This window comes from Ctenopharyngodon idella, chromosome 16 (genome assembly GCF_019924925.1).
Source record: "Ctenopharyngodon idella isolate HZGC_01 chromosome 16, HZGC01, whole genome shotgun sequence".
Lineage (NCBI taxonomy): Eukaryota > Metazoa > Chordata > Actinopteri > Cypriniformes > Xenocyprididae > Ctenopharyngodon > Ctenopharyngodon idella.
This window is the reverse complement of record NC_067235.1, coordinates 14,129-38,423: the sequence shown is the minus strand read 5'-3', so window position 1 is coordinate 38,423 and position 24,295 is coordinate 14,129. Positions and strand designations below refer to the sequence as shown.

The following is a 24,295-nucleotide window of genomic DNA, read 5'->3' as shown; positions in this document are numbered from 1 at the left end:
TAAGTTTGGTCTTTTAATGTCACCGTGTGTACATTAAGCCACATTAAGCATTTTCTTTATGGGAGGAAAACACTTAACGTGTAATTAAACATGTTGCCTTCATATTCTGGGTTCATCTGCTTTTCTGTACACAGTATGCTTTATTAGTTTGGTTTTTTACTGAGTTTGGTCTGTTAATATCTCTGTCTTAGTAAATTAAGCCTCGTTAAGCGTTTTAGAACGTCCCGACCCACATTTCTAACTTTCATTCATGGGGATAACATGGATAATTTGACATGGTTTAGTGTAAGATTTTTGCCCATCTTTTGGAAAATGCAGTTTTAAAAGTAAAAAATGATCACTTTATCCAGCAGATGGCTGCAGAGCGGCATTTTTCAAAAATCTTACACTAAACCATGTCAAATTATCCATGTTATCCCCATGAATGAAAGTTAGAAATGTGGGTCTTTTATAAAGTAAATTTTACCTAAAAAGCTGTTGTTGTATAAAAACCTATTTAAAAAATTATTTAATTTATTTATATAAATGTAAAAGATATTGTAAATCTTCCAAAAACTGCACAAATGTGGAGTAAAAACATTAATAAACAGAGTAAAATTACATTTGTTTAAAAAAAAAAACAGTTATTTTGTTACAAAATTACATTTTGTTGCCTGACCTTGAAGGTCACGAGTGTTGACCCCAAACGAAGTAGAGGGTTAATTATTGTAATTTAAACAGAGTTATTAGAGCACTTTTTTGATTCTTGATGTCTGTATGTTTGCTGCAGAGCTTTTGTGGTGGAGCAGGACCTGCAAGACAAGGTGACGGAGGCATTTGTGGGGAAAAGAAACCAGCAGGGATTGAACAGCGTGAAGACGAGTAAAAAATGGCTGAATTTATATGTTTGGGTGAACTAACCCTTTATGATCCCAAATAGAAACTGTATGAAATGTATTTATTATAAATGCATAAATGCATTTATATTATAGTAGTGCCTTGAAAAAGTAAACTTTAAGAAATAAGCAGCTTTATTGAGTGTTTGTGCCCCAGACACTAACAAAAAAGGATTTACAAAAATCACATTTACATTTATTTACAGTTATGCATTAATGAATTAGAACGGAAAATTACCGCTCTACTTCACATTGTCCAATGAAATTTGAACTTGTTGTGCCAGATCACGATTGGTTGGTGTATTATACATGACAAACGGGCATTCATGAATTATGTAATATTTTAAAATATGACATAGGCCTATATGGATTTTTAATTAAAGTGACACACTAGCTTTGATTATTGATGAAAAAAAGTTAAAAAAAATGTTTGGTTTATTTTTTTTCTCCCATCGAGCCATATAGGCACTCACCATATATGCTCGAGAGCCTGAACAGACTGCGGAAAATCAGTCAGCCAATCAAAACGCACGCAACCCATAGCAACGCGTTATGGCAACGCCTCAGACTGACGGATATGTACAAATAAACAGGAATTTTCGGCTTTTGAGCGATTCGTTACTATTGTACACATTGTCATGTTAATTATCATTTAAATGCATTTGTTTTATTGACCACAATATTATCATTGCTATTTGTCTGAGAGGGGCACTTTTGATAAATTTCGTAAGAGGGCAGGGGCTCGAGCCCCCAAAGACCCCTCCCCCTGCACGTGCCTGCCGTGGAGTAATGTAGTAGACCGAGTGCAATTCTGACAGTTCCAGTTGTGGCCGCTAGAGGGTGTATATGATTATGTTGAGTGGGAAATTACCTGTTGAAGAAGAGTGTTCTGTCCTGTTGGATAGCCAGGTTGTGTTCGTTGACTCTGTAATAAGAGCAGCTGTTAGTAAACCCACTCTCCTGTTTTCTCCTCTCTTCTGTGGTCTTTTGATGCCAAGTTCCCACATATTTTGGCGACGAGGATACCACTGGTAAACGTGTGAGAGTTGTATGATGCAGTAATGGAAGAGAAAAGTGGCCGGCTACCGAAGTGAAACATGGCAACTATTGGGACAGTAGCGGCATTTGATGAGAAAACACAGTCCTGTGAAGAATACTGTGAGATTTTGGATAATTTTTTTGAAGCAAATAGCATTGACAATGCCGAGAAGCAAAGAGCTATCCTTCTGAGTGTGGTGGGTTCCAAAACGTACAGTTTAATATGACATTTGCTGAGCCCTGATAAGCCTAAATCTAAGTCATATGCTCAGTTGGTGGACTTGTTAAAGAACCATTTCAACCCAGAAATAGACACTGGATGTAATCTTACCATTTTGAATGAGGAAACATTCAAGGAATTGAGAAAAAGTGAAAAAAACACAAAACTAAGACCGACTGAAATTAAACTAGAAACTTATACAGGACAACCGATCAAAGTGAGAGGCACTTGCCAGGTTACAGTGGAGTACCAAGAGAAAAAGAAAACGCTCCCTGTTGTTGTAGTGGCTGGCAGTGGTCCAAACCTGCTGGGAAGAGGCTGGTTAGCAGAATTAAAATTATCTTGGGACCAGATTAAACATAACAGACTAGTACTGCAGATTCAAACAGAAGATGATTTATTATGCAGGGTACTGGTGAAACACAGCGAAGTCTTTAAAGAGGGCCTGGGGACGTTGAGAGGGGTTCAAGCAAAAATTCTCATTTCAGTTTCTCCAGATGCAGTGCCTAGGTTTTCCCGCCCCGGATCAGTGCCCTATGCAATGCGAGCCAAAGTGGATGAGGAGATAAACTGCCTACAAAAGGAGCAGGTCATCCGACCTGTAAAGTACTCTGAGTGGGCTGCACCTGTGGTTCCAGTTCTGAAGACTGATGGCTCCATAAGGCTCTGTGGCGACTGTAAGTTGACTGTTAATAGAGCAGCATCACTAGAGCAGTACCCAATACCCCGCTTGAGGATCTGTGCAGCACACTGTCTGGAGGTAAAAAGGTCTCTAAAGTGAACCTGAGTCATGCCTACCAGCAGGTGGTGGTCGATGAGGAGTCTCAAAAGTATTTGACAATAAATAATCAACGAGGTCTGTTAACCTACCAGAGGTTACCTTTCGGAGTGGCATCAGCTCCTGCTATTTTTCAAAGAATAATGGAAGGACTGGTGCAGGGGATTCCTAAAGTAGCCATTTATTTGGATGATATCTTGATAACAGGCATGGATACGGCAGACCACTTGAAGAACCTTGGGGCAGTGTTGCAAAAGCTGGAAGATGCTGGGCTGAGACTCAAAAGAGAGAAGTGCGTGTTCTTGCAGGATGACGTTGAGTATCTTGGTCATAAAGTGAATGCTCAAGGTCTCCAGCCCGTGGAAAGAAAAGTGAGGGCGATTGTAGAGGCCCCATCTCCATCTAATGTGTCAGAACTAAAGGCCTACCTGGGGTTATTAAACTACTATGGAAAATTTCTCCCAAATTTAGCAACCTGCCTGGCACCACTGTATGATGCTGCAATCTGCGAATGTCCTGATGCATTATTCCAGTGCTGGAACCTGAGTTTCAACCTTATCATCAGAGGAGAACAGAGCTAAGTGTCAGGGATGGTTGTGTATTATGGGGAGCTAGGGTTGTCATTCCTACGAAGGGGCGAGAAATGTTGTTAAAACTACTTCACCAGACCCACACAGGTGTTTCAAAAATGAAAGGATTAGCCAGATCTTATTTCTGGTGGCCCAACATGGACAGGGACTTGGAAAAAGAGGCTCAAGTGTGAGAAGCGTAAGAAGCATTCATGAAAAAGAATGAATTCAGCACATTCGGACGGCACCCTTTCACCCCTCCTCAAACGGGTTAGCGGAAAGAGCCGTGCAGACCTTCAAAGCTGGTCTCAAGAAAATGAAGGGAGAAACTTTGGAGACAAGAGTGAGTAGGTTCCTGTTCAGTTATAGGATTACGCCACAAACTACAACTGGTGTGTCCCCTGCTGAAATGATGATGTCCAGATGTTTAAGATCAACTTTTGATTTGCTTCTACCAGACCTGGCCGCCAAAGTGCAAAAGAAACAGCTCAAACAGAAAGAAGATCATGACAACAGTGTTGGCTTGCGGACTTTTTCAGTGGGTTAAAAGATGTACCGGTTTGCCATCTTATGCGGTCTTGACAGGAACGGGACACACCTGGAAAAGGCACATTGATCAGGTTCGCAGGAGACACTCACTCACAGCACCGGAGTCTGCCAGGTACTGAAGAGGGAATCATGCAGCCCGTGAGCAGTGTACCTGCAGAGCCGGGGGAACAGACAGAACTGTTGCCCGTGTCACAAGAAGAGCCTGAGGCTGCTACTGAACCATTTCAAGAGGAGAGCGGACGCTCCTCCACCAGTCGTTGACCATCAGGAGGTCATCCAGAGAAAAACACGAACCAAGATATCTGAAAGATTTTGTTAGATAATTCAGTAAGATTTTATTTTATTTTATTTTATTTTATTTTATTTTATTTTATTTTATTTTATTTATTTATTTGGTAAGAGAAAAAGGGGGAAAATTAACAGTTGACATATTAGGGATGTTTTACCTTTAAGAGGGGGGAAAGATGTAGTAGACTGAGTGCAATTCTGACAGTTCCAGTTGGGGCCGCTAGGGGGTGTATATGATTATGTTGAGTGTGAAATTACCTGTTGAAGAAGAGTGTTCTGTCCTGTTGGATAGCCAGGTTGTGTTCGCAGCTGTTAGTAAACCCGCTCTCCTGCGTTCTCCTCTCTTGTGTGGTCTTTTGATGCCACAGTGCTCATTACTAAGATAGTAGGCTTCCGTCACATTTACTTTCCAAATCGTCACTGAACAGAAGTGAAAATGGTAGCATTTTATTTGAAGTGTAAGATAAAACCCCCATATCATGGAGAGGCATGTTATAAAATCTTCAGTATAAATATAGTTATTAAGAACAGGCCTATCTACCTACCTATGTACAGTGCTGTAAAAAAATAAATCTGTATTGTTTATCCTGTATTTTATTAAAAAAATGAGTGAAAATCTAACCTTTCATTGAAGGAAAAGAATTGAAAGTGGGGGGAAAATCTATTTATGAAATAAATGTTGTTCTCCAAAACACGTTGGCCACAATTATTGGCACCAGGCACGTGCACACACAGACATCAGAGGGGGCTCGAGCACCTGCCCTTTTTCATCCTCGAGAGAAAGTGCTCTTTTTTCTGGGGTGCTTTAAAAAAATAAATAATAATAATAATAATAAATGAACGTTTTCATTCTATAGAAAAACTAGAAAAAAAAAAAATAAAACTAGAAAAAAATAAATAAATGCATTTTACAGTGAACGCATGCGACACGCCATTCATTCCCGCATGCGCGCCCCGCCCCGCCTCATGTTTGCTGCTGCCTGAAAACCGGGAAAAGACAACAGCTGTGTGTTGATGAGAAGCGAAAAAGTAAAAAAGCCCTAGATGAATCCTGTGCATCTCTTTCAGGTAGCCTATGTATGTTCACAAACATGTGAAAGTTTTGGCGATTTAAGGCTGAGATTATTTATACGTTTAACGCCGCATTAATAATTTGACCAGCAATGCATTTGCCTGATTTGATAGGCGTCATATTATAATTTCAATTATTTTAATGTGCTCTGCATTGCGTTTTGAACCATGGTAAAGATATCTGTAGGGCTGTCAATACAGGAAGAGGAGCATTCCACGGACGCGAATCCATGAACCACATTATTAGACAGTTTTCTAAGGATGCACGATTTATTAAAACCATTAAAAAATCATAATACAGCATTGCATATATCCTTTTAAAGCTACGCTTACACAGGAGAATACATCAATAAAAGTTTAAACCCTCGCTCTGAGTGCGCATGTTTTGATGTCCGCATATTCTTGTTCAAGAAATTACAGTGGCTGTAGCATTTCTGTCACAAAGAAGTGTCCAATTATTATTATTATTATTATTATTATTATTATTATTATTATTATTTTACTCGGTACATGTTCAGTAACGCTTGCGTTACAACACACTTTTAGTCCAAAATTAGCCCAGATTACGGCTGGCGTACTTGATAGCTTCTGGTTCTGAAATAGATCTGTCTGGAGAGCGCAGTTCATAATTGCATAGCAACGACAGACGCCACGGGAGCGCAAGCGCTTTGGAAAGGAGGAGAAAGAGGCGCGGGCGCGCTTTCCACACGTTTTTAGACGCGACATGTGAACGGCCCCTAATATTATATTTTTTGCAAACAGCGACAACTTCGTTGCAGATAAGACACACCGGCTTTACATTCACAAAACCAGGTAGGATGAACGCATAGTTGTCTTTCCATTCTTCTTTGTATGCCCTATTTTTGCTGTCAACTTTCCTCTTTTGTCTCTTTGATAGAGCCATTTTCTCTCACCAGAGCTCTTTTTCATAGTCTCCTTTGACTATGAAAAAAAATTTTTTTTGGCCCAATGCCAAACTTAATTGCAGACCCTGCATTACAGGATTAGTCCACTTTCTAATAAAATTGTCCTGATAATTTACTCACCTCCATGTCATCCAAGATGTCCATGTCCTTCTTTCTTTAGTCAAAAAGAAATGAAGGTTTTTGATGAAAACATTCCAGGATTATTCTCCAATGGCCTCCAGATGGTTGAAGGTCAAAATTACAGTTTCAGTGCAGCTTCAAAGGGCTTTAAACGATAGCAGACGAGGAATAAGGGTCTTATCTAGCGAAACCATCGGTCATTTTCTTAAAAAAATGAAAATGTATATGCTTTATAGACACAAATGATCGCATCACAAGTGCTTCCACCAGACCGCGATTCCGTATTCTTCAAAAAGCTTACGCTGAACGTCCTACACCTTCCCTATTCAAGGGAAGGTGTGGGACATTCAGCGTATGCTTTTTGAAGAATACGACCGATCGTTTCGCTAGATAAAGCCCCTTGAAGCTGTACTGAAACTGTAATTTTGACTTTCAACCGTTTGGGGCCAATTGAGGTCCACTATAAGGACATGGACATCTAGGATGACATGGGGGTGAGTAAATTATCAGGAATATTTTATTAAAAGTGGACTTTAAGAAATGAAAAATGCCGCAAGTAAGTTTTATTACCTGTTTGTGGTCAGCCAATAACGCGTGTGGTCTCCAAGTTTGTAAGACTAAATGACAGCTTCTGACATATTTGTTTAGTGATTTATTTCATTCCACAGTCATTATGCTACATCATATCGCCCTCTACTGGATATAAAATGCTCTGCAGTACATTTTGTCATTTTAGATGTTAAGTTCTACTTCTGTAGTTATTTTGGTGAAAGTAACTCAAGAGTAATACAGGAGTAATGTAACGCATTACAATTCTGAGACAGTAATATTGTGAAGTAAAGAATTACTTTTAAATAACAGTAACAAGTAATCTATAATGTATTACAGTTTGGAAGTAACTTGCACAACATTGTCAACCACACACAACACACAAGAACAGTACTGCACATTGATGAAAATATTTATTTTTGTAATGTAAAATAACTGTTTTCTATTTTAATATATTTTAAAGTGCCCCTATTATGGCTTTTTTTAAGGTTCCTAATATTGTTTTGGAGTCTCCTACAACAGGTTTACATGCATGCAAGATCAAAAAACACTACAGTTTTCTCATAATATACATTTAATTTCACATGAGTTCTCAATGTTTCCTTAATGATTCGTTAGAAGCAGTTCAAAGAATCAGTTTCTCTAAAACCCTCCTTTCCGTGAGCCTACACTGCTCTTATTGGTCAGATGGCCCAGTCCTTTGTGATTGGTCTACGGTACGGTGAAGAGAGAGAGGGCAAACAGTTTTCATTTCAGCTCAGTATCGATGTCACCGTACCTCCCTCCGCTCCAGTGCGACTCCAATGTTCACCGCACTCGCCCAAAAACACCTCAAGTTACACAGCATTTGGGATTTCCGGTAAGATGGCGGAGTGAGAAGTCGCAGTTTCTGCTCTGAGTATTACTTTTGATCATACTTTTATGATCATACTTTTATTTTATAGTTCTCTACACGTCTGGCGCTCCTGGCATTCTAGCACGAGGTTAATTTGATTTTATTAAAGCCCAAAAGTAACCTAATATGCCGAGGGTCAATATGAAAAAGGCCGCAGATACTGCTGAAGAAAACGTACAAGCAACGACTGTGGACATGGCTGCTTCGGCGCACGGGGACGATATCCGCGAACTTCTTGGGGGTATCAGATCAGAGGTCGCTGCGCTCAGAACGGAGATTCTGTCTGAGTTGAAATCTTCAATTTCGGCTGTGAAGACATCACTGCAGGTTCAGGAGCAAAAGCTGAAGGATGTCGAAGAATCACTCACCGATGTGGATGATTTGTCAAAAGATAACGAATGGATGAGGGCGAAACTCTTCGACTTAGAAAACCGTTCGAGGAGGAATAATGTGAGAATAATTGGCATTCCTGAGCACTCTGAGGGCGCACGCTCGACCACATTTATGGAGGAACTCCTAATCGAAGTCTTTGGAAAGGAGAGTTTCGCCAAGCCCCCAGTGGTTGACAGAGCGCATCGCTCCCTGGCCCCCCCGCCGAAACCAAACCAGGCTCCGAGACCCTTTATCGTCCAACTACATCACTATCAGACGAGGGAATTAATTCTGCGGCTGTGTCCGAAATCGCCCCATACCCTTAAATAGGGCGCTATTTGAGGGGACAGCCATTTTTAGTGGTGTCTGAAACCGTAGTGGACGTTACTGAGTGCACTCATTCAATCCCACAATGCATCGCAATAAAGAGTGTACAACCAATGTACACTCAACGGCTAGAGAATAGCTGTTCGAGATGCTTCGGCGCTGCGCAGACTGATCAGAATATGGCATCAAAGTACCGCGAGAGTGATTCAAAAGCATAAGGAGTCATATGCTCTCCAATCGCTCTTGCGGTACTTTGATGTCATATGCTGATCAGTCTGCGCAGCGCCAACGCATCTCGAACAAGCCCCCATACCCTATTCACTATTCCCTACATTAGTCCACACTTATATTCCACTTGAAGAAGTGAAGGAGTGAATTCAGACAGAGTGCGCCAGATGTGATCCTGTTTTGTTTTTGTGTTTTGCTTGTTGGTTAACTACATAAAATAAAATAAAATAAAATAAAATAAAATAAAATAAAATAAAATAAAAATTCTGACAGTATGGTTGTGATTGCTTTATGTAACGCACCTGCACGAGTATTTCCCGCAAATTAGTATTAGTGATTAGAAGAGTTGCTGCTTCACTATGTCGTGCTTTCATGAAATTATTTCTATTGTTCTTCAAATTATAGTACAAGTGAGAGAACAACAAAATGAAGAAGATTTCAGAGAACAACGAATGATTTTCTTACGGCCGACAACTGGTAAGTCACCAAGCTTACGGCTGTTTCAAGCCTCGTTTACACTGCACACGTCTGCGGCGCGTAACGGCTCCGGCAAGGTTTTGTTCCGTCCTCCGCGCGGTGTCAACTCACACCAGAAGCATTTCAGAAGCGAAGCGGCTGGATTCGCGAGACCACGAGATTTGCCTGTCTGACCTTTTTTTCATTGATTTTTTCGTGTTTTTAATGGCTAAATGGTTATATTTTGTCCGGTTTAATTGTGTTTATTGCTATGCCATGCTTTATTTTGCTGTAGCCTACTGTTAATACACTTAAAAGTTTTAGACAACAAGAACAAAAAAATTTAAAGTTTTTCAACTTCGAATCTCTTGTCGTCAGTTTCTGGCCTCCTAGTGATGTGAAATATGAGCGGGAGTTTACACAGGGTGATTATTTTGACTTTATTTTGTATTTGAGCTGCGCGTCTTGGACGCGGCGTCCGTCAAAAATAGGCGAGGCGCCTATCTTTAGAGAAGCGGCACGGCGAGCCGCTTCTGGGACGCTTCTGAAACGCGCGGCCGGTGTAAACACGAGCATTGACTAGAGTGGCTGCGTATCAGCTCTGGTAGCCGCGTCGCAGCCGTAACGCGTCGCAGACGCGTGCAGTGTAAACAAGGCTTGACTCGTGCGGTGTGAAACCACGGTGCATTGTGGGTATTCTACAGTCGTTGAGCGTGCACCGGTTGTAAACTCGTTTCTACCGTGCATTGTAGGATTGAATGAGTGCACTCGACAACGTTCACTATGGTTTCGTACACTCAAATGGCTGTTCCCTCAAATAGTGCCCTATTTAAGGGTATAGGGGGCAATGATGGCGCACGCAGTTGAATCATCCATCCACTTCCCAGTGGCTACAATGTATCACACAGGTATAAATTCATTTTAACTTTCTTATTAAATAGTTTAATTAAGGTTTATACATGCTAGTTTTCATGACAAAGCTCAAGATAAGTTTTTTCATTACTAGTACTGGAGCTGCTAGTTTGCAAATTTTTAAATGATTATTAAACAGCCAGCCCTCCTGGTGCACCGATTATCTGAATTCACTCACTCGTTTTCATTCACTTCTTCAAGTGGACTATATTAGTGGACTAATGTAGGGAATAGTGAATGAGGGTATAGGGGGCGATTTCGGACACAGCCTACGACTTCAGCGGGAAAAAGGACAACTACTGTATAATGGCTCTCGGATTCATTTCTATCCGGATGTAAGTGTGGAGGTCGCTAAACGGAGAGCAGCCTTCAACCCGATTAAAGCTCAGCTTAGGGATGCTGGCATCAAGTTTGCCCTTCTTTTCCCTGCCCGCTTGAGAATTGCCCACAACTCTATGAGACATTTCTTTGATTCCCCACAGCAAGCTACTGAGTTCATTCAGAGTGTTTTGTCACCCGCGATAGACAAGTAGGGCGAACTATGTAATGCAGGACTAATTCATTGTTGACTGTCTAATGGACATATTCTGATTTATCCTTGCTTAAATGGGACTATTTTCATTTGCGATGCCCCGCGATTATGGACAGTCAGCTTTATGAGTGATACTTTTGATGACTCGATTCAGGAATAATATGTTTAATAATAATAATAATAATAATAATAAGTTTATTTTATATAGCGCCTTTCTGCAAACTCAAGGTCGCTTTACAATATTATAACACATAAATGACAGCAGACAGGAAAACAATACGAAAACATAAAAGGCAAAACACATATCATACAGTCAGAGGTCAGAGAAGCAAGAAACAAAAAGATAAGTTTTAAGGTGGGTTTTGAAATCATGTAACGATGAGAGATCTCAAATCTGCTTGAGAATGGAGTTCCAGAGCGTGGGGGCAGAGATGTAAAATGCACGACCACCAAATGATGCTAGTTTGTGACGTGGAATCAACAACAGACGATCAGAAGATCTTAATGTACGCATAGGAGAGTAGGTTTGAATGAGATCAGAAATATACTGGGGGGCAAGACCATGAAGTGCTTTGAATGTGATGAGGAGTATTTTGTATTGAATTCGAAAACGAACAGGTAGCTAATGGAGTCTGTGTAGAATGGGAGTAATGTGAGAAGATTTCTTTGAATAAGTGAGAACCCTAGCTGCAGAGTTTTGAATGTATTGGAGCTTATTAATTGTTGTGTTTGGTAAACCATAGAAAAGAGAATTACAATAGTCGAGTCGGGAAGTAATGAAGGCGTGAGCCAGTGTCTCAGCATCATTAGTATGTAAGAAGGGACGTAAATGTGCAATATTACGGAGATGAAAGAAGGCAGACTTAGTGAGTGAAGAGATGTGTGGAAGGAAGGAGAGAGATGAGTCAAAGATTATACCTAGGTTTTTAACGGAGGTGGAAGGTTGAACCAAGACTCTAGCAATGTTAACACTGTCAAGACAGAAACGAGATACAGATTTGGGTGAACCAACAATTAGTAGATCTGTTTTATCTGTGTTGAGTTTGAGAAAGTTAGTGGTCATCCAAGCATTTATATCATTAATACAAGCAGATATGGAGTTGATGAGAAAAGGAGAGTTGTGTTGAAAACTAATATAGAGTTGGGTGTCATCTGCATAGCAGTGGAAGTTGAAAACAAGATGACGGATAATGTTACCTAATGGGAGCATGTAGATGATGAACAGTAAAGGCCCAAGAACAGAACCCTGGGGAACACCATGAGAAACAGGGGCAGTAGTGGACTTGGCTTGGCGAATAGAGATGTAATGATGACGTTCAGACAGGTAAGAAATGAACCAGGATAGAGCAGTACCAGAAATACCAAGAGCAGAGAGTCGTGAAATGAGAATACTATGAGAGATTGTGTGAAAAGCAGAGGAAAGGTCTAACAGAATTAAAATGCTAATGGAGCCAGGGTCAGTGGCCATAAGGAGGTCATTGACAACCTTGAGAAGTGCTGTCTCAGTGCTGTGGTGAGTGCGAAAGCCGGATTGGAAACATTCGTAGAGGTTGTGAGATGACAAATACCATTGAAGTTGAGCAGCAGCAACTTTTTCAAGCAGCTTTGAAAGAAACAGAAGATTCGAGATTGGTCTGTAATTGACCATGCCAGATGGATCAAGACCAGGTTTCTTTAAGACAAGTGTGACAGCTGCAGATTTTAATTCCAGAGGAACAACACCAGTACTGAGTAGTTGAGAAATGAGAAGTGAAATAGGCAGTGAGATGTCAGGTGCACAGTTTTTAAGTAAAGCAGTAGGAGCAGGATCAAGACGACAGAAAGATGCATTTGATTTCTTGATTAGCTCAGAGATATAAGCAGGGGTAGGAGGGTTAAAGTCAGTAAAAGTACCAGGTAAAAAATCAGAGGGGAAATCATGCAAAGGGTGAGAGGAGTTAGTAGGTGGAAAGAGATCATATATGCGATTTATTTTATTTTGGAAGAAGTGTAAGAATAACTCACAGAGGTCCGCTGAGTTACTCATGACAGGTGCAGGAGGATTGGTGAGTTTATTGACCACAGAAAACAGTGTTTTAGGACGAGAGGATGCATTAGTAATGAGGGTAGAGTAGTAGCTGGAGTGTGCAGTATTTAGAGCAGATTTGTATAACTGTATATGTTCCTTGTAGGCAATAAGATGTACATTCAAACCGGTTTTACTGTAAATGCGTTCAAGGTGGCGACCAGTAGTTTTCAGTTTGCGAAGTGCAGGTGTAAACCAGGGAGATGTATGTGTAGAAGGTACAAGTCTACATTTAAGAGGAGAGTGTATATCAAGGGCGTTGGAAATGGAGGCATTATATTTGGCAAGGATTTCAGGGGCACTAGTGTGTACAGTAATATTGGACAGATGTGTTTGTACAGATTCAGAAAACAGTAATGGATTGATAGAATTGTGGTTACGGTAGGTTATGGTAGATTTCGCACTAAGGCAGGGAAGAGGCATTACACAGTTTAGTTCAATGAAGAGGTGATCAGAAAGTCCAATTTGAGAGCCAAGCACGGAAACATTACGTAAACCAGCAGTACAGACCAAATCCAGTGTATGACCTTTTAAGTGTGGAGGAAAATCAACATGCTGTACAAGATTGAAACATTCAAACACTGATATGAGTTCACGGGAATCTGCACAAGCACTATCAATGTGTATGTTGAAATCACCAAGTAATATAACAGAAGGAGACATGGCACAGGTAAGGGTTAACAGTTCATGCAATTCACTGAAAAAATTAGACATTGATTTGGGTGGACGATACAGGAGAATTACAAGCAATGGAGAAGAACCAGATATTTTGAGAACTAGATATTCAAAAGTTAATGTCACATGAAGATCAATTGTGTTAAGTGGGATATTGCTGCGGTAGACAGCAGCCAGACCACCACCTCTAGATGTTAAACGAGGTTTGGCCAGGTAGCTGTATCCAGACGGAGTGAGGAGATTTAGGTGGAAATAGTCGTTAGGAACTTGCCATGTTTCAGTGAGCAGCAGGAAGTCAAGGTTTTTTTCCGTCAGTAATGCGGAAAGCGCAGTGGCTTTATCCGTGAGAGAACGACAGTTAAACAACACAAGTGCGGGATGAAACGCGCACACGTTGCGTGTATGTAGATCAGTCAGAGATGGATCACAGGACACAGTAATTAATGACGTAAGATTTCTTCAACGATGGGTGGCCAGCAGCATAGAATAGCGAATATCCGAGCGGTTAGACCAGATAGATGAAATAGATGAGGATGACAGGCAGCGCGATGAGAAATAGTGACGACAGGAACGATGAACATAACGCGGACGTCGAGCAATCCCAAGCTCCTTACAGAGCCTGTATGTAGTCGAGTCGAGATGGGGATGCGATTTCAGGCTACGCAGTTGAGATAGTGAGTAGTTGAGCGTCATATTTGCGACACAGCTGAATAATAGGCCCAGAGTTAAAACTCTAAGCAAAGCAGGTACTGGGACGTTGCAAGCAATGGTAGGCATGGTTAAATCACTAGTAGTTATATGCTGCACCTTCTGTCAAAATGATGGATCGTGACCTTTGACCTTTCTGACCCCTGTGACCCTTGGGGCCACCCACGACGTTCCCCTCCCCCACGGACCACCCACGAAGTTTTCCCATCCCCCTACCATGCTTGACCGTAGTATCACCCCAATGACCTTTGACATTGTTGGTGATCCTCCGGGGCCCGATATGACCTTTGTCCACATATTTTGAATAGCGATGGTGCCCTGTGAACCTCTGGACATCTTCTGGGTGATCAAATGGCATACGGATGATTTTAAGGCTTTTTGAACTCTGACACGCCATATTTGAGGGTGTGATGTGATGGCATCCGCATTCTGCACTCTGTCTGTGCAAACGATAAGCAACACGAGTCTAGAAACAGTTGGATTAAAATAACAAAAGAATAAACATGGTATATTTTATGAAATAAAAAATTGGTTGAGTCACAAGCTTTAAAATGGGGTCGAATTTTATTGCATGGGTTTACTAGTGGTTAAAAGAATGAGCCATAAAACAGTAATAAGTTTAAATCGTATTTACAATATTCACAGAAAACTTTAAAACATCACAATAAAGTCAGGAAAAGATTTCCTCATGCAATGATGTTCGAATGAAATTGGTTTACAAATGCTTATGAAATATAAAACACACAAAATGAGGTTCATCAAGTAGTTGAATTTTCATTTTAACTTTGTCAAAGCATAAGAGGTTTTTGTGGACATGTCCATGTTTTTGTGGAGACCTTCCATTGACATGACTATTTTTTATCACTTATCCCTAAACTCCAACATCACAGTAATTCAAACAGCTGATTACTATAAATGGTGTTTAGTATATTTAGTATATTTCAAAAAGTTCATTGAATAGCATTCACTTCTTTTAAAAGTTTATAAATAAATTATATAAAATTAAACATGCTTCTAAAACAGTATTAAACATTTATTTATAAAACAACTCATGTTTTTCAGAGAGCAGGGGAAAAAAACACTCCTTACTTTTTTTTTGATGTCCTTAACATGAATAAAGTTGAAGTCTAAAAATCTCTCTCTCTCCAAGTAACTTCATGCAACCGTGCTGTGAAACCTGAGACAGAGGGGGGTGATGAAACATTGTTTTGTCTGTGCTAACTTTTATTTCAAAGCATACATTTAAAAGTTTAAATTACATCTTTTAAAAAGTCTCAAGTCAAATCTTCCTAGAAGACTGATTATCTGACTTAAAACCTAAAGTATATTTTTATTTATCAGTGTATGTATAAAATGTTGGGGTCTCACACATTGTGCAGCATTTTCAATAATTCCTTAAGAAAAATCACCAAGCATTTTCAGAAAGAGAACCTGTGAAGTCTCAGGCTGGTTCTTATCTCTATTTTAAATAAAATGATTCTAAATAAATGTGTAACATCAAATATGATGCTAAAAAATATTTAAACAAATTAAACACAGTTTAGTTTCAGCTAAATAAATAAATAATTATAAATATGAAAACGCCTTACATTTTCAGAGAGTTGAAGAAGCAGTTCTTGATGATAAAAAGTAAATAGTTTAAGTTGTATTATAAACAAAACACTCCCAGATCCTCCTAGGAATAAACTCTAGTGTGAATGAGAGATGGGAGAGTCAGACAGATGAGCTTCTGTCACAGCATATGTTCAGACCGCTAACTCCTTTCCAGAGTGAAGGCTTCTGTATTACATTTATTTCAAAGCACAAATATGTTCTTAAATATGATCTTTTAAAAAATTACAAGGTTGTTTAAATCCATTCTTTAAAGTTTTAATTGAATTCAAATATTCTTCCTAGAAGTCTACTCTATCGGGATAATAATCTGATGCCCTACGGTGGAAATGATTTTGCCTGAATTTAACCTAAAGTATCATTTATATGTGTGTGTATATATATATATATATATATATATATATATATATATATAATGTATATATATATATATATAAGTATTCCATGTTTCATAGTTTAAAGCAAAAACTTGTACTTAGTCATCTTAGATCTCAATAATACAAAAAAATTCAAGCAACATTTTTGCCCATGAGACACACAATGTTTTAAGAAATCTGTATGTTTTTAAAATAAACTGCAAATATTTAATTTGATTTTTTTTTAAAATCCAAAAGTGAAGGTGTTTATGTGTTTGAAGCCTCACAACTCAAACGTAACTCAGAACGAGGGCTCAACATTGCTCTTGTTTAAAGCCGTATCTTTGAGAAAATCACACATTTTCAGAGAGAGAGAGAGATCAGATGTTCCTCTGTGTTGCTCCCATGAAAAAAAAAGTATCTTGAGTGAATATTTAATTTTACTCATCTTATTTTAAAGCATGATATTACTTTAAACTTCAAATAAAAAAGTGGTCATATGTTGTCATATTATTTTGCTGTGCCTGAACTCTGCATCTGACCTTCTGTACTATCTATGATCGAGACTGGCACAAGCATTTGTCACTGTGGAAACATATACCCTTCACTGAAAATATACAAAAATATATAATACCGGTTATCTACTCAAAAATATGTGTACATTTTTAAAAATATCTGTGTGTCACACTGATGACACTAACAGGAAGAATGCCCTTTGACCCCCAGTGATTTAAAGTGACCCTACAAACGACATGTTTTCAACTGAGTGAATCCACACATGCCAGGGTCTTTCAGAAGATGCGACTCCACAGGGTTCAGTCGGTCTCCTGAGATTGTTTAATTTCCCTTAAAAACCAAAGATTAGGCCAAATCCCTACCAGGCATGTCCACATCAGACTCTGTGGTAGAAAATGTCCTTGCTGTTAAAACCTAGTATATCTGTTAAATATGTTGTTTTGTGTTTTAAAAACCATACATTTAAACTTGCATTTTTTTTTCTTTTTAGTTGACGCATGTCTCATAGATCTATGTGATTTTATTTTTCTTATTTCTATAGTTTCAATTCCTAGTAAATATAAAACAAAAGAATGATGTCGATTTTTTTTTTTTTTTTTTTTTGCTGCAATGTTTTTAACAATTAGATATTACACAGTTCCTCACACAATGCAACCATTAAGGATAGGCTCATGACAATGCGTGAAAACACTACATATGTAAGATAGTTTTACCAAAAATCAAATACTGTATTACATTTTTTTTTTTTTTTTTTTAAAGATAATCTTACTTTAAAGTATAAATAAAAAGTTAAAAGCAAACATATATTCATACCCGTTTGTTCTGACACACTGCCATTCATTGTTTTATAAAATGTGCTTTTATTATTTCTACAAAGGTTCATACTACTTTTATCAGTCTAATAAATATGAAGTTAATACATGATGAAACAAAGAATATCACGCTACCAAATACTTTTGACACAATGTTTTTAAGAATTTTTGTTTGTTTGTTTGTTTTTTAAATACGACTAAACCACTTTATTTTTTCTTTTGACAGACTATTAGACAAAAATCATTTTCCCGTGGTGTTGAAATAAGACTTATTTCAAAGTTTCAGACATGCTACAATCATGCGATACAAGGATCTGGCTGAAGCTTCATAATAAAGAAAAGAATAGGTCATTTTCACTTGTCAACATGTATTATACACACTTTCAACATGTATTATACGATATTTGTACGTTATTATTCACACCATCTGAAAGGTTTCAGTAAAGCTTTAGATCAGAAGCCGAAAGCTATGATTTCATTCAGTTCGAGGAGGGTAATCAAAGTTACACACTGAAGTAAAGCTATAGATACATCTCAAACATGATCTTTGTACAAATTATGTGAGCACAATAAATTCTCACATCTAAATTCAAGAGGCCTAGTAACTAAGAAAGCAGTGACATCATGTAAGAAAAGTGTTATATACAGAAGTTCACTCTTGATTTATTGTGATAGGCATGTTTACCCCCTTCATTAGTCTTAGTCACATTATAAAGACTATCAAGATCACTGGTGGCATTTTATTCGTCGGTCTGTATATGTTTTTAGCCGAATACTCCTCTCTGGTTGCTTTCAGTGTAGGTTTTTTGCAAATCACACATGTGTGATGAACAGAGACCATTCATTTAAGTATCTTTTTAGATGTATGACTGAACTTCTGACAAAACCAATTCTGTTTAATGAATCATTTCTTTCAACATCACAGCATGACGTTAAAGAATATGTGTATTATAGTATACAGTTTTGTTAGAGTCTATGCCACGCTGTTGTAATGCAAGCTCATTTTGAGAACTATAACATCGTATACCCTCTTAAAGAAGAAATTCAAACAATCATTATACAGGTATTATACGTACAAAAATGTATGTGTGTACGACATATAAGATACATTTAGCTATAATGTAAACATAATACAGAAATCCTCTCTTCTGATCTATTGCAAAAGATTGTAATTTGTAAATGCCATTTTCCACTAGCAGATGACACTGTTTACAATTTTTATTAGTTTGTATATATGTACAGTTTTAGATAAAGACTGCACTCTGAGTTTGGTCAAACATGCAGCTACTCGCAGGACATAATGAAAACACAAACAAATGATACTCCTACTACATGAGTGTTTAAACTAAAAGTGTAATGTTCTTTTAGGCCATCTTTCTGGTCTGTCTATGAAGCGGTCACAAGACACATAATGCATCAACGTAAAAAGTGAGTCTTGCTGTTTTTCTGTTACATTACAGCTATTACACTTCAAACTTTTATAACTATTGCACTTAGAGCTATGCATTTCACAGCATGTCATAGACACACAGTTCTTTTGTGCTTGTCTTTAAACAATAGTTAAGTAGATTAATTGAAAATTAAATTGAACAGTGGGATGATTCATGCCTTTTTTTTTTATTTTTTTTTTTATTATTCTGTCAACACCAATACTTTGACACCAGTGTTTTTTGGTGTCTGTCCTTTAGAACTGATCCAGAAATGATTTGTTATTCTTTTTATGAAAATGTGTGATAGACAGTTTTTTGTCCTCATCAGCAGATGAGTTTTAACATATTGTAAATGTTGGATTCTAGTTTCTATTGAACATTGTTATTGTACCGCATGTTTAACAGTGCTAGGGTTCTCGGCCTCATCAAACTTCACACAAGTCACAAAGTCTTTATCAGTGGTCATCTGACTCTGAAGCTAGACTAAATATTAGGATGTAGTTTGGAGACATTTGAGTTTTCTTTGATTTGTTTGCACTTTTCCTGAAACACACTGCTTTTGAAATTGTTTACCAATTTTTAATATCAACATTTTCAACGTATTGCTGTGTGATTGTAATATTTGTGTGTGTGTGTGTGTGTGTGTGTGTGTGTGTCTGCTTTCCTTACACTTTGTATCCTTGAATATGCTGTAATGTTAGTCAACTTTAGGTATTCTCGGCATCTCTTTATTCATAGCATTTGCTTGATTTAATAAAATATTGGTTTAAATCATCATCTTCACTTGAGATCTTTACATTATTTTATTATACAATCCTAGTTTTTAAATAGCGCTGAAATAGATTTTTTGGGGTGGTATGTGGATATTGAATATAGCACAAGGAACTCTGAAATATTTTATCTTGTAAAACATTTAAAATGACTCCAAACGCTATATAGACGTTTACCCTCCAGGGGTTAGAGGTTACACAGCGGGTGTTCACATTCTCTCTAGTTAAAACCTACAGGCCCTATCTACTGAATAAGCTGTAGGAAACGGTCTGCAAAGCTACAATGGCTACTCCACAAGCTCCTGAAACTTCTGTTGAAAGTTATGTTAAAACAGAAGAAAAAATTCCTTACGCACGGCAGAAAAAACACAGGATTCGTTTGACCAAGTTTCTTCATGAAGATGAAAATTTTGTGAAACAGGAATTTCTGATGGCCGATGTTTATGTGGGCAGTTTTGTTTTTAACAAAGCATCACGTACGGTTAAACTCTACGCTATGGAATTTTTTGAAGAATTTACATCACAGACACCTTGTGTGCTTTTGCCCGCCAAGGACTGGTCATTTTTCTACAATCGTATCTGGACCGATCTGAATGGGATCGCTGGTAAAAGCTTTTACGTGAACAAGTGAGATGGAGTGACCCCAAACGTGCGGTACAAGGTGATAAAGCCCGGTGATAACGTAACTATATCAACCTGTTGGAACATGTCACTTCATGACCAAAACCTCATTAAGTTGATGAAACCCCGTGAGGAATGCGAAATGGACTTTTCGTCTCAATCTGACGACGAATGGGACCCTCGACTGGCCAATTCCAGAGGACGACCCCTTCAAATGCTGTAGGTCTACAAAGAGTCTATATTTTGAGTGGAGCGATGTACCCGCGTTAAGTACCGTCTTTTTAACAATAGACAAGTTGTTTAATTCGAGCTGAATTCATTTTGAGTATTGCTGAATGATCAATCAGTCATGGTGATGCGCCTTAATATGTAATATATGGTAGCATGATGTAGCAAACCCTGAAATTAACATTGATATCGAGCCCTTGCTTCTGTTTTTGTTTGTTACTTGACATTATCCATGTTCCTGGCTATATGTGTAATTGTTTTTGTTTAATAAAACTGATTGGATCCAATTTCCCTCGCCTCTAAGAATCTCTGTGTTACAGACATAATGACTTATTCCAATTATAGAATTTGTTTAAAGTATGTATATTTTTTGAAAAAAAACTAAAATTATCAATATGCTATCATCCGCACAACAGGGGAGCGAGGGCGGACCCTAATCGGCTGTCCTGATAAACTCTACAGAGAGCTCACTTTTCAAGCAACCTGGGTTTCCTAACCAATCTGTGTGAGGGAGTTGGTGCTGCAACCTGTAGACCTCGAAGATAACCAAGCTAACAGCTCAACGCGCCTGGCATCTGTCGAGTCGTCCTTGCAAAAAACACTCGAACGTGTAGAAGACCTTGAAAATCGAAGCCGGCGTCAGAATATCAGAATCGTTGGTCTCAAAGAGGGCATAGAGGGGAGCGACCCGACAGCTTTTTTTGAGACTTGGATCCCGGCCACTCTAAATATGAAGGCAAAGGATGGACGGATAAAATTGGAAAGGGCGCATTGAACTGGACCACTGAGAAACGAAGGCAAACATCCGAGAGTGAGACCTGTGATCGTTTGACTACATAACTACAAAGACAAAAGAGTGGTTTTAGAAGCAGCGAGACGTTCGGGTGACCTTCGCATTGAGGGGAAACAAGTGTCGTTTTTTCAAGATTTCTCGGTTGGCGTACAGAAGAAGAGAGCGGAGACGGCAGAGGCCCGAAGACGATTGCGGGAAGCAGGATTTAAATATGCCTTCATCTACCCCGCCACTATAAGAGTGTTCAACGCAGCCGGCAAAGACACTTACCTGTCTACGCCCGCGGAGGTGAACGCCTTCTTGGAATCGACTCAACGACTGTAATATCCCCTCACAGGTACTTATGACGTACGAAATTTGAAAAGCGCTGTTTAATATATTCTGCAATCAATGCGGACGACTGTGATATACGTTAGCCTGTTTGGCTTGGAGCAACGTTGACACGAACAATTAACTTATGACATGCAGAGAAAACATCTTCGTGCCACGAAATTATGAACATAAGACTCCCACGCTGTTACCTCTCTGCCTGCTGTTTTTCTGGCTACCCTTAACAGGACCAGCCGATGAATGTGAGAGGTTCACAAATTTAGTATTTTTTTTTTTTTTGTGTTGTCACAATGTTACATCCCCCGTTCACGTTTGGGGCTAAAAGCTTTTTGTCCACCTGCACAGTTCTGTTTTCATGCAGGAGGTTTTTTGTTTTCTGTGATTTAAGCTGTTGTGGTATTCCTTTTTATCCATTTATTGTTATGCTTTTTATTTTCTCTTACAGTGTGTGCATTTTAAAACGGTTAACACTTACACATCTAATTGGTATACTAACTATCAATGAGTAATACAAATAGCTCGAGCACAAGGATACGTACTTGGAATGTAAAGGGCGTCAACAATGTTGTTAAACGAAAGAAGATCCTAAATATTTTGAAAAGGGACAAAATACATATTGCTCTTTTACAAGAAACCCATTTGAATGATCTTGAGCACCAAAAATTTGGCAGAAACTAGGTTGGCCAACTTTATTATTCATCTTTCTCCACCAAAAAGCATGGCGTAATAATACTGATCCATAAAAACTTACCATTTCAACTACAAACGAGCTATTCTGATAAAGAAGGTAGAATGATTATAATAAAGGGCCTGTTGTATGGAGAGGAGGTTGTGATAGCAAATATATACGCTCCAAATACATACGATGATGATTACTTTTCCCAGGTTTATAATAAAATAGCGTGCCTAGACTGTAACAATGTAATCCTGGGAGGGGACTTTAACTGTTACCTTAACCCAGATATGGATAAATCACCAGCAGCTAGCACAGCCCCTAAAACTGCTAGTATTATTAAAACCTCATGTCAAGAGCTTGGTCTGAATGATATATGGAGATTTTTAAATCCTACTGTTAAGGCTTACACATTTTATTCCTACCCACATCAAACTGCTTCACGCATTGATTATATATTCTTTTCAAATCAGATGTTAAGATTAGCTGAGAAATCTGATATAGGCCCTTATAACTTTAACAGACCATGCACCTGTAACTGTTACAATGCTACCACCTCGCCCTAATTACCAATCAAGGATATGGAAACTTAATCCTTTCCATCTCCTAGATGAGAAATTTGTTGATTACTTAAAAGAACAGACAGATGCATATTTTTATTGCAACGATACAAATGGAATGGCTACACTAGTAAAAAGAAAAAGGACTTATTATTTGAGCAAGTGAAACTAGAAAAGAGAATTATCACAATAGAAAAACAGTTTCACTCCTCAAAATCAGCCGAACTTCTTGTTGAACTTAAATCTTTGAGAGCTCAATTAAACCAATTACTTACTAGAAAGGCAGATAGGGACATATTATTCGCAAGACAAAGATTTTTTGAAATGGGTAATAAACCCAATCGTCTCCTTGTTAGATTAGTTAAAAAGATGTCCACAAAAGGATATATCCCAGCAGTTAAAGATCCCTCTGGATGCAGAATAACAGAAAACAAAAAAAATGAGATGTTTAGGCAATATTACGAAAAATTATATAGCTCAGATATAGATAAACAAAGTACATTGGAAAACACTTTTTTCAAAGATCTTCGCATCCCTAAAATAAACAATAAACAACAAGAACTCTTAGAAGCCCCCATTTCCTTATTGGAAATTAAAAGTGCAATTAATTCTTTACAGTCAGGAAAATCTCCAGGGCCTGACGGCTACCCGGTGGAATTTTTCAAGATTATGAATGATAAAATAAGTCCCTACCTCTTGAAAGCTATCCATACCTCGTTTCATGTATCTAAACTGCCTAATTATATGAATGTAGCTAATATCACTGTAATACATAAAAAAAGAAAAGGATCCAGAGGAATGCAGCTCTTACAGGCCAATCAGTTTGTTAAATGTAGATTTAAAGGTTTTGGCTAAAATCCTGGCTAAACGTCTTGAGCATGTAATTCCCAACATCATAGACCCAGACCAGACAGGGTTTATAAAATGCCGCCACTCCTATTGTAATACTAGAAGATTATTTAATATAATATGCCATCTTGATCAAAACTCCATACCTGGAATCTTACTAGCGATGGATGCCGAAAAGGCGTTCGACAGGGTGGAATGGAGATATATGTTTGATGTCATGACCAGATTTGGGATTGGTGAAAACTTTATAAAATGGGTCAGATTGCTCTATACGTCACCTAAGGCTGCTGTATTAACTAACGGCATTCTCTCTGACTCATTTGTGCTTCAGAGGGGAACTCGTCAGGGCTGCCCCTTGTCCCCTTTATTATTCGCCATAGTGATAGAACCCCTGGCAATTTACATTTGAAATGATCTAAAAATTCACGGTGTTAGTATCGGTAATAGACAACAAAAGATACTGCTTTATGCTGATGACATTTTGCTAACTATAACTAACCCACAAATGTCATTACCGCAATTAATGGATTGTATTAAGCAATTTGGCGTCATTTCTGGGTATAAAGTTAATTTTCACAAATCAGAGGTAATGC

The 24,295-nt window shown here is 38.4% G+C and overlaps 1 long non-coding RNA gene across 5 annotated transcripts in view; it reads right to left on the bottom strand.

Moving 5' to 3' along the window:
* The window catches only part of LOC127497361 (uncharacterized), a 34,273-nt gene extending 11,805 nt beyond the window's left edge, over positions 1-22,468 (bottom strand). The window contains exons 1-2 of one of the 5 annotated variants that reach the window (XR_007925520.1): positions 4,576-6,757; positions 1,747-1,800 (exon numbers count right to left, since the gene is read on the bottom strand). This is a non-coding gene — a long non-coding RNA (uncharacterized LOC127497361). Of the gene's footprint in view, positions 1-1,746; positions 6,761-15,242 lie in introns of those variants that run through there. The other 4 variants (XR_007925522.1, XR_007925524.1, XR_007925519.1 and 1 more) reach the window with 4 other exon arrangements.
* Between the last annotated feature and the right edge of the window lie 1,827 nt (positions 22,469-24,295).